Raw genomic sequence first — 11453 nt, forward strand, 5'->3', positions numbered from 1 at the left:
AAAAAAAAAAAAAAAAAAAATAGGAAGCACTGCCCTAGAGAAACCAGTAGCTTGGTTCACAGTGCATGCAAGTGGGATATGGAAACCTATAAACACTGCCAAGTTTGGTAGGAAAAGAAAAAAAAAAGGACTTGTGTATGTGTCCCTCATGCCCTGTGAGTGCTCTAATTAAAAGGGTATTGGCTATTCTGAGCATGTGCGACATCTCTTGTTTGGACCAAATATACCCTCCTGGGCCTGACACCTTCCCCCCAGAAAGTTTCCTCTAAACTACCACTTTACCATAAAAAAGTCTTATTCAATCCAGCAGCATTTTCTGATTAGAAAAAAACAAGTTTAATCATAATCAGCAACTTCTGAATGAATACTAGTGTTTTGAACATAATAATGCACATTCTGAGCTTAATAATAAAAATAACGTGTAATTGAAAAAAAATACAATAAAATAAAATAATTAAAAAGGTCCTAGTCCTAAATTGGTACCAATGAACATTGTTTGTATAGGCCAAACGTGTTTTAAAAGTCACATATAGCATTTGGGAAAACATTCAGAGCATCTGTATTTGGAAGCTGGCCTCATGCTACCGTGGGCCAATATAAAGGCAGAGTTTGCTGTGAAGGAGTGAAGAGCAGAGAGAGTACACAGGGCAATGTCTGTGGACACCAAGAAAAGAATAAGACCGTTTATACAACCTCTGGAGACAAACTCAAACTGAGCACATATGGTAAGGTGGCCGCGTCCAGCTTTCCGAATGATGCTGGTTGAAAGAGCCACTTCGAAACATATTGTCAAATGCCCCTTTGGACCTATTTCTTCCCCTCCCCAGACTCCTGATGATATATAAAGCAAAAAGGAAACTCTAAGGAATTTAAATGGTCTTTTCTCCCCTTTTTCCTGTCCTTTTGGTTATAGAGAATGGAAATGGAGAAAAGGCAATGGAGAGAAAAGGGAAATGAATACCGTCTCCATAGAAAACTATGGCTAAAATGAAGACTTTTCTTGCCTTTGAAAATATTTATGGAAATTTACCTCAATCCCTCAACTGGCAGCATTTGCAAACCAGCCTCTGCCAACAGCACTGGGATGACTTTAGAAAGGAAGAGATTTTCCACACCTTTCGGTTGGTTTAGTTCCCCGGTCATGGGGCACACGTTGTATCTTAGCAGAGAGAAAACTTGCCCCCTCAATCTAAGTTTCAAAGCTCAGAACAGATATCCATGGGCCCAAGTAATATAAAGGGGAAATGGCACCTAGTTTACACCACTTGGGCATTGGGCCCTCCAACTAAATTGACAGCTTAAACACAAACCTCACTCACAGCCTTCGGGGTAGGCTGTAATGCCAGAAGGATAGCAGACACAGATAATCTCCAATTTCTTATGCGTCCTGCTGTGACAGACAGACAGACCTCCAGTGGCCTGACTCCGCTGGTAGGCATGGACTCCGAGTGACATCGCGGGAGGCGTCACGGCCGACTAGATGGGCTATGAATTATAACAACCACCATAATAATGATAATAAAGAGTGTTTGCACATCAGTGCAAAAGAATGAGGAGCAAAGAGGATAAATATGGCTCTTAATCTTCAGCTATCTGCATGGGAAAGTATGATTAATAACTACAGAGGCTTAACATAACCTCCTCAGATAACGAGTGAGGTGGCCTTCTCAGAGCCCTGATTATCCTCTTCTAATGGGCTTCATTTATTGTGTAAACTAATAACGGAGGCCTAAGCACTGCGCACTCCAGGGTATGCAGGAAAAACACTGGGCCCAAATGTGATTATGTTGGTGAAGATTGCCCAAGAAAACAGTGTGTTGCTGTGGGGAGGCTTGGAAATGAGGGGGGAAAGCGGAGGACATCCTGCAAAGAAAGTGCAGAGACAAAGCAGAGTGAGAGAAGAGCACAGCTCCTCGTCTCTGCTGCGCTGGTATAAACCAAGTGCCTGTCGCCGGGATTGCTCTGCGCTTACCCACCTCCCACTGAGAATAAGGTCTGAGGATGCTAATACCAGGCAAGAGCGACATTAGCAATGAGGGGATCTGATTGCAATGCTGTCCAGAGAATCAGCAGCCGTGCCAGGACCTGGAGAGTGACACGAGTTGTCAGTCACGGTTGCTGTTCTGGAGAGAAAAGTGACCCTCAAAGAGAGCTGTATTCCCCAACGTGAGCGAGTTCAACTGCATGGCCTCAGCCCAGAAAAGAAAGTGACCTTATGGGTCCCCTGGCTGGGTCTTTAAAGTGCAAGCACAGCAGAAAAAGAGGTGGTCATTCAGGGCACCTTAAAAGGATGCTGTCAGGAAAAGACTAGCAGACTCTGACCCAAGTTACAGTGAAGGAAGCCCCGTGTAACTCCGCGCGAGTCGGTGGAGCGTGTCTGAGTTTACTCCCAGGGAACGGTGAGCAGGATGAGGCCCTCCGCATTGTACACTCTGTTGCTTCACTCCATAGCAAACATCACATTAGGTTATCTAAACCGAAATACATCTAAAAGCCCCAATTTAGGTGAACCTGTACATCCCATAGCGTTAATTGTCGCACTTCTTTCAACAGCAACGATTGCATGTGCTTGGACGGGCCTTCTTCTGATGCATTGACACGGTGTTAGGAGGCTTCAGTTCATAGGCCTTCTGGGAAAGGTTTGAATCTTTTTTTTATTATTATTATTACTATTACTATTACTACTATTTTAAACACAGCAACCCACACATGGAAGAGCTTGGACTTACAGGGTGAAGTTTCACCATCAAAATCTAGTATTTATATTGCAGTAGCATCAGCTGGCTACTAAAGCAGTTCACTGTGCCAGGCATTGTACAAGTACCTAACAACGGTCCCTGCATTTCAGATTTATAAGCTAAGTAGAGAACAAGAGAAAACAGGGATACAGCAAACAGAACAGGGTGTAGGATGCATAAGGAAACACAGGAACAGTGTTGATAGTCAGATAAGCAATGGTTACCGATTACCCACAGCCAGGGTCAGGCTTTTGTAGGCGTATTACATGGAGGTCTAAAGGAGGTAAAATAAGTGGTTTTGAGGATGGTTATGGGGGAAGCTCCTTCCAGGTATAAGGGCAGCTGGGAAGAAAATGCAAAGGGGCTCGTTTAGAAATGCAATACTAGTGAAGGATGGTATCACTGGGAAAGGAACAGGTGGTAGCAGGAGATTGGTGGGTAGAGATAAGCCAAAAACAGTCTCACAAAGCAAAGATGACTACTCTGTATACATTATATGCACATAATGTGTCCATCTGTAGTTCTCACCCTGCTACCAATGGTACCATTTTGCTATGGCTCTATTTTTTTTTTTAGCCTAAGTTAAAAAGAAAATCCTAATTCTGTTACCTTTTGTTACATACTTCATTTTACATTTAAACACCCTGATTCTGAGTGCATGGTGACTCAACCATACCATTTTAACATTGGCATCAAATTTGTTGCACCTTTTTAATCTCACCTAGGTGTAAAATCAGAAGTCACTTGATTGAAAAACCTAAAGTAATAAGTGACATCAAAGCAGCTGGTCCTATTGCATTTTGAAGTACACCATGACAGATCATGTATAAAACAAGCAATAAGCAAACCCAAGCCCCTAGTGAAGCTTTAAGAAACAAATCTGAGCATTAGCCTGTAAGGTCTTGGTTATGGCTGGTCAGGGCTTGCTTTGCTAAGGCCTGGCTAGGAAGCAATCACCATTGACATGGCATGCCAGAGAGAAAGTTAATGTCATTGGGAAGAAGCAGTGGCTTATGTGGCAACTTCATGAGCATGCATGAGGGAAAAGGAAGGAAACGGACTTGGCCCTGCCATCACAGAGCTGCTTTGGAGCAAAATGCATGTATCCCAAGGTCAGATTGCAGCACACGGGACTCATCCATAAGTACTACAGCACACGGTTGTTGTTTTTTTTTAAAGATATACATTTTAGCAAGACAAGATTTTAGCGGTGTGGGGGGAGAAGTATGGGGGAAAAAGATAGAAGAACGTGTCCACCAAAGAGAAAAATGTAAAATGCACACTTCTTCTTTGAAAAATAGGTTAGGCTTAATTTTGTCCTTGTACTTACAGAAACTAATCAGAAAGATTTGACATTGTTGGGAGCCTGCCAAGTGCAGCAACTTGTACATGCAGTGCCACTTTAAGGCTTGCACTGCAGCTACTCAGCAGAACAAAGTCACTTTGGATACCTCCTCATTTGAACGGAGAGTGTAGCTCTCGACCTGCTCATTCCCCAATTCTCTCTCCCTCCCAGAAAAAGTGCATCTGAAGTTAAGCATAGAAATTATATAGGTTGTTTTATGCTGAGTCCCATCAAAAGTCATTGCTAAGCTGACATGACAGTCTCTTTCTTACACTGATTGGGTCCATCTCAGTAAAGTATATAAGAATGTAGATAATTTTAGGGACCTGAATAGTCCCCGTGGCTTCAAATGTATTATTCATGTTCTTAAGCACAGGCTTATGTTGAACTGTGTCCTTCAATGGAAGGCTGTTTGATGCGAGATAGGCCATTTCCTTGAGTGGATTAGAGGCACCTGAGGAAAGGCTCAGCCACTGGCTACGCTACAACTGCAGGTGTGAAGCTGAACCAGGAGTAGGCAGACCCAAGCTACCTTTCTCCGGTATGGCCTGGGGAAGAAGAGCAACTAAGGTGGATGTAAGCAAGGATTGTAGGCGCGTATGCTGACTGCCAGGCAACACTGAGACTCATGTCACCATGCTTCTTTTCTCCAGGAAGCCTATGCACATTGATATTAAAACTTACATTTATGCCTCATTTTGATGCTTAGGCACTCATAACCTAAAGGAAGAGTTTTCAAAGGCGACTGCTTCCCCCAGGTTCATCTGACCAAAGTTGGCAATCAGGAAACCTCACTGAGACTCTAAAATGCCCATGTCAGGTTTGAAAATGGGACTTAGGGGTTTCTGAAAACTTCGCCCCAAGACCAAAGACCTCTGAATTCAGCTGTTTGTCTGCTGCGACATAATACTGCCTGCCTAAATGTACAGGGACATGAAGATTATCTGCTCGTCTCCCCCCTCATTCTTTATTATCGAGAGATAATTGCATGAAAACCAGTGTCTTAATTGCTTAATAATATATATGGGCTTGCTTTTCCCTTGGAAAACTGCATGCTCCACAACAGATGTGTAGATCAAGTCACTAGGGCACAGCAATTGGAAGCCACAGGGTTTGGGGACCATTAATTATTAAGGGTCCTCAAAGGTACGTAGCAGCTTCTCCCAGACGCTTGCTGTACTCAACTCTTGTGGTCTTCAACTGGGGTTTGCCTAAGTAAAGAAGCAGCAAGGCCCACAGGGCTCAGGAGGTGTTAATAAGGCTCAAAATTTTGCAGGATCAAACCTCCTGATAAGGATTTCCTATCGAGAGCCCTGCTCACAACTTGTGACACCAAGATTTCAGCCCCGGCAGAGGCAGGGTGGATTCTCTGTTTTCTCGCACCACATAAATCCATTAACCCCAATAAGCTTCATGCTAATAGCTCAAGACTAGTCAGAATCAAGCCCCCCACCCATGTTCAGAATTAGGCTAGAGGGAGCATTACTTTGAGAGAGAGAAAAGATCATTTTTTTTAATGCAACTGCCGTTAATGAGAAGAAACAAGGGATGGAAAATAAGAGCATGAATGAAATGCAATCAAGGACTGCTCTGATACCAGTTTTTCTTCCAACTTTGTGCTGCTGCATCAGCTGCTCTTTAAGTAGCGGGAGCCCAAATCTGACCTACCTAAAACTCGTTAGATATAATTTTTAATCAGGGAACTGAAAGCTAACTCAATTCGGAAGCCCGACTTTGATGGGCGCTGAGGGCACTCAGCCTCTCCCAGGATCAGTCCCCGAGTGTATTTGATTGCTGTGCGACTCTGAAAATGGAAACATTTTTGCTGAGATCCAGGTTTGCCCTCAGATCGTTACACATTATCTATTTATTTATGCATAAACAAAGGCATTATGGTTTGGAGAATAGGGGCCTTTTGATGGGAGGTATGCTCGACTAGCCTATGGGAGTTTACTGCTATGCATATAAATGAGGCCATACACACAAATATGCAGAGCAGACAAGTGAAAATATATAGCGTCTCTTTAAAATGAAATACTTTGATTGCTCCAATCACAAGAAGTTGTAAAACTACCCTGAAGAATTAACAGCCGCAGTACATGCTAACTACATCCATCATAAATTCGTCTTTAGTTTCTGTTATCATATCACTGTCTCCTGGGACCCCCAGTCTTGTCATCATTTGCCCTTTATAATTTATTCAGCTTGTACTTGCCTGAATCCTTTCTACTTATCATTCATCTTTACAGTTGTACATAAAATTAGATTGATCCTTCTGTGGCAGGCACGTCAGAAAGAGAAAAGTTGTCATTGAATAACACATAAAGCAAATGAAGGTCCAAAGACAGCTTTTGTTGAATAGCTTGGAAACTGTCCTGAGAGAAGTAAATCTAAAGGTGTCAAATTAAAAAATAAATAAATAAATAATAATAAAAAAAAAAAAATGGAGAAGCACACCATAACCATCATAATTTGATGTTTTTTCTATATTCTAGGTGCATATACACATATATGCATATGCACACACATTCATATGCATACGTGTTCATTCCCAGAGCTCAAAAGGCAACCGAGATCCCATTGCTCATCTTTTGGAAATCTGAAAAAGGGAGCTAATGAGAAGCCACGCATGCAATGAGCATACCGGTCTCAGCGGAAATGGGCCCAGGCCCACACCAGCTCTGACACGGTGCTTACATTGCAGCCTCTTTCTCCAAAATACTTTGGACTGGAAGATGGAGAGCAAGTTTACTTTGTATTCCAGAGGCTGCTGTAGTGGGGATACAGAAGCCAATCTTTAACTAGTGAAATGGAACTTTAATGTTTACAAAGCAGATAGGACCCAGGTGTTTCATCTCATCTGGCGAACAGCGCAGCACTGTCAAACCACAGGGTTTTTAGTAAATGGAAAACAGTGCCCCACTTCCGCCTCCCCCTTTCCCTGAAGTAAGATCCAAAAATTCCTTTGACCTTCTGGTCAGCCAGGGTATTTTTTGTTGTTGGTGGTGGGGTTTTTTTGTTTTTTTTCAAATCTTTTTAACCATGATGTTGACACGCAACGATTTCAGAGTGCTGGAGAATTTCTACAGGCCCAATGCTTTTTGCAAGTCTCTTCCTTCAAATCGTTTTGTTTGTTTTGTTTGGTTTCAATACTCTTTTCATCTTCATTTTTTAACTTTGGAAACAGGCATGTTTCTCCCAGGGGAACAATTAAATGTGTTTTCTTTCAAAATCTAAAGGGCATGGCAAGCAGCCTGTGTGTTCAGCAGGCTACTTTAATCAATGGAAACCCCTTCCAGCCTGCTACTGCTGACCAAATTACAATTTACATTGGTAGTGAAAACTTTGGGAAGGGTGAGGAGGATGGAATACAGTTTTTATTCCAACACAGCATTGCAGGGCAAGAGAAGACTTTATGGTTTCCTAATGTGCCTCTCGGAGATCCTTTGATGCACTGAAAAGTGCATTAATGTAAAATGACAATAAGGGCTGCTAGAAGGGATGACCTATCCCCCACATGCACAGGGCTTTTTCAGGGCCTGGGTAATGTGTAATTCCCAATTAAGGCCTATTGTGAGGACTAAAGGAGTGCATGGATTTTTGCAAGCACCTCTCCTCAGGGGTGATCATCATCGCACATGCATATGTATTTCATGAAGGCATGGACAACATGCATGAGGATTTCAGTCACATATGACAAGATACCATGCATATGGCCACAATGGTATTATTATGGTCATTAATATTATGCATATGACATTCCCTTTGCCTCCCCTCCCGATATTAATACCACACATTCACTCCAAATTTGCTTTGCAAAAATAGCCGAGTGTAACGCAATGTCAAGTTTGTATTTCTGTTTGGGGTGGCAGAATAGGACAGAGAGAGACAAGGTGATATTAGAAACAAAACACGAAGTCTGTAACCAGATGAAAAAAAAATTCTATGTCAGTAGTATCAGTTCCTCTTTCAGTACAGAGACAGAATGGATTTAAAGGGTATTTAGAAAGTTGGAAAGGCAACTCAAATTGCTTAGGCTCACAGTTTTCTAGCCACTCACTTTCATATTTATTTGTTAGAGTCTTATAGTGTGGTTTCTAATGCCATACAAAGAGGCAGCACCTTCCAATAGCGCATGTCCCATGCACTGTCTGTGCCTGATCAATCCACAAAGGGGGGAGTCATTGTGTTCATCATACATGAGTTCAGTTTATTTGCGCCATGAATAAAAAAGTTGATCTTGATAGCATAATTACATTCCTTAACATTATCCTCTGACGTTAGCCTCAGAAAAAAAGAGCAAACAAAAAAGTTGACTTTCCTCTAATTTGCTATCAAAATGGCTACACTTAAAATATAATTTTGTTTCCTTGATTTCATTTCCTGTGGAGCCAACAGATAATATTAAACCAAATCTTCAAGTGCATAATGCTCATGTCCCCTGGACTGTCATCATCTGGATCACATTGCTGCTCTCCCCTCCAGCCTGGAATACATTTTTCACATGGTACTTTTATCTTTGAGATTTGCCAGAATCAGAAATCCCACAGGCAAATCAACACCCGTTCTGTACTCTCCCCAAAATGTCCCACCTTCCCTAATTTGCTTTTGTGATGTTAAAAAAAAAAAAAAAAAAAAAAAAAAAAAAAAGCCAGTGGTTTTCCCAGTATGAAGGATTAGCACAGATTATGGTGAACAGTGTTAATTATAGGTGGGGAAAGAGAATAGTGCATCACTCCAATCCGTTCTTGATTTCCCTTGTGTCTGTCTGGCTGGTAATAAGCCTCCTTTAATCTGGCAGTCCCCTTGGTGAAATCAGCACCACGGACAGCAATATTGATTGCTTCTGAGAAACCATCACAGCTGCTCACCCAAATTACCTTTGATATGTGACCTTTAATGTAATTACTGCAACATCAAAGCATTTCTATAAATTATTAAAGAAATAATATACTTCATCATCCAAATACTCTATTATATGTAAAATAAACAATCACTAGTAAATGTTAGAATTTGAAAATCGCCCAATGCTCACAACAGTGTTCACACACGCACACACACACTCGTGTCTTACCCCTTCATTTTTAGACAAGACAGACTTTCCAACTGTCCAAACAGTCTAATGTATTCAATCAAAGGACGTTCACTAACAATCTGATCTTTTACATTTTCTGTTCCAGTGGCTGCAAAAATATCTATCACAATTCCCTTCCTCCCTCACCTCTTCCCACCCCCCAGTTGGGGGGGTGGGGGAGACAAAAAACCCCCAAAAAACAAATACTATAAAGACTTGATTAATCAACACGTACCTGCTTGGAAGTCTTTTGATTATTCCACAAGATGACTTTATGTCCCACATATAACATGGCAATACGTGAAACATATTTCTGTCATCTTACAAAGCACATCCAGAAAGTAATTACTGTAAAATATGTGCATGTAACCACTCCACTAAAAAAACACAGTGATACATAGCTGAAAGGCAGATGCCTGGATCTGGGCACAAAATGCTGGTGCCTTGCCATTTCCATACATTTGCATTTATGTGCATGCTATTAAAAATTACTCAATTCTGTGTTTTATAATAGCAGATACACATGCGGCAGGAATGCAAGGGAAGGTCCTATGCATTTTACAGGGAGGAAAAGGCCTCAATTCAAACATGTCCTTTTCCCCCCTTTTTCATACTGTACTTATTAATTATTTTCATACTTCCTCAGTAGTACTGCTAGTGTCACTGATACTGGCAGGTCAAGACAATGTGTTATATATGTGTCATTTGTGAACTCATGTAAGAGAGGATTGGACCCTTGACCTAAGGAGTGCTTCTTATTTTATGGTGATGAACTATGCTTGATATTGCCAGGGCATGTTATCAAACACAGTTAGGTATGTCATAAATAATTCTTTGCTACTCACTTAGGAGCTATAAAACAGTACCTAGGCATGATAGTTTATCAAAAGACAAGGATTGTTTCCTTAAATAAACTACAGTGACATCATTCAGAGGCTGAGTTTAGGAACTTGGTGAAGGGATGGCCACAGCCAGGCGGCTGTGTGTGTTGGGGCAATGGGGGTGAATGGGAATAGTTAAATTAAAAACGAGAGGAATTGGAGCTACCAGATTTTAAGGATTGTTTATAAAAATCCTTATGTATCCATCATTCATTGTTTGGACAGATTGTAGTCTCAATGATCTTTCAGTTTAGGGCATACAAGAGGAATAACACTTCTGAAGTCAGTGCATTAGTCTCGATTCATAAAGGATGCAAATGAGGTCTAAAGCTAATAAAAAGAGAGGTTCTCAGAGCATCACCAGACCAGCAATAAACCCCCCAGGGTGAAATTCTGGCCCCGTTATCATCAATTTGTGTTTTGCAATTGGTTTTAGGACAGCCAAGTTTCACCCTAAGAGCTTGGCTGTTTAAAAAGTTCCTACAAAAAAATCTCAGGTTTGCAACCGATCCCTGTTTTCTAAACATGGTGAGCACAAAGAAACTCCCATCGTCTCTTGTGGAGATATTCCAATTTTATAGCAACACCTCCGAAATAAGACTCCGGCCTTGGAGAAATGGTACGAGTCCTGTGCTGGACTAAGTGTCCCAATTTTCAAGTCTTGAGTGCCCAACAGCTTCCAAAATGAATGAATGTTACTGCATACTTCGTAACTTTGAAACCCAGGCCACCTGCTTCATCTTTTCCATATGGATTAACTTTGAACATGTTGATTTTGTTTTCACGTGTACGGCTCAATCCAATCTCGACTCAGGAACCATTGTTTGAAACATCCCTAATCTAATTGTTTATGATTTTTTTCCCCCCTTTTACTTATGCTTTAGTCTGCAGCTAGTCTCAGGCATGGAAAATGAGAGGGATAGAGAAAGAGACTGCAAAGAAAAAGTAAAAAGAGGAAATCACTTGAGAGAAGTAACAATAAGACTGGAGCCACTGAGATGGTTCAGACAGAGGCTGCAGCTAACCAGTTTCTGGATGAACTATTTTGATGGAGACATCACCTGACAGCAAGGTATTTTTAGGGAACAAAATATATGCATTTACATAAAGCATGCCCTTTATGACGAAGGTAGGACCAGATGAGTAAGCATGTGGGCATCTCTGCATTGGCTAGATGACAAAGAGACAGGTAAGCAGAGATCTATACAGAACAAGGGAAGTCTTGGGAGCAGCAGTAACCATTCCTCACACAATGATAGCAACTTGTATACTTTGGCAGCATCTCCCAGTTCACACACAGAGGTAAATTATAGGCAAATAGGTTGTTTTTTTTTTTCTTTCCCCAAGCAGAACTGTCTAGACAAACAAGCTTCCTCCTAACTGCATCATTCCCGATGTGCCTTCACCCCCCCCCC

General features: G+C 41.5%; 1 protein-coding gene across 1 annotated transcript in view; it reads right to left on the reverse strand.

Moving 5' to 3' along the window:
• The window catches only part of CELF4 (CUGBP, Elav-like family member 4), a 1092004-nt gene that overhangs the window by 953217 nt on the left and 127334 nt on the right, over positions 1-11453 (reverse strand). The gene's annotated exons all lie outside the window — the stretch shown is intronic.

The sequence above is a fragment of the Gavialis gangeticus genome, unplaced genomic scaffold (genome assembly GCF_001723915.1).
Source record: "Gavialis gangeticus isolate Ggan-Ray unplaced genomic scaffold, GavGan_comp1, whole genome shotgun sequence".
NCBI classification, from domain to species: Eukaryota; Metazoa; Chordata; order Crocodylia; family Gavialidae; genus Gavialis; species Gavialis gangeticus.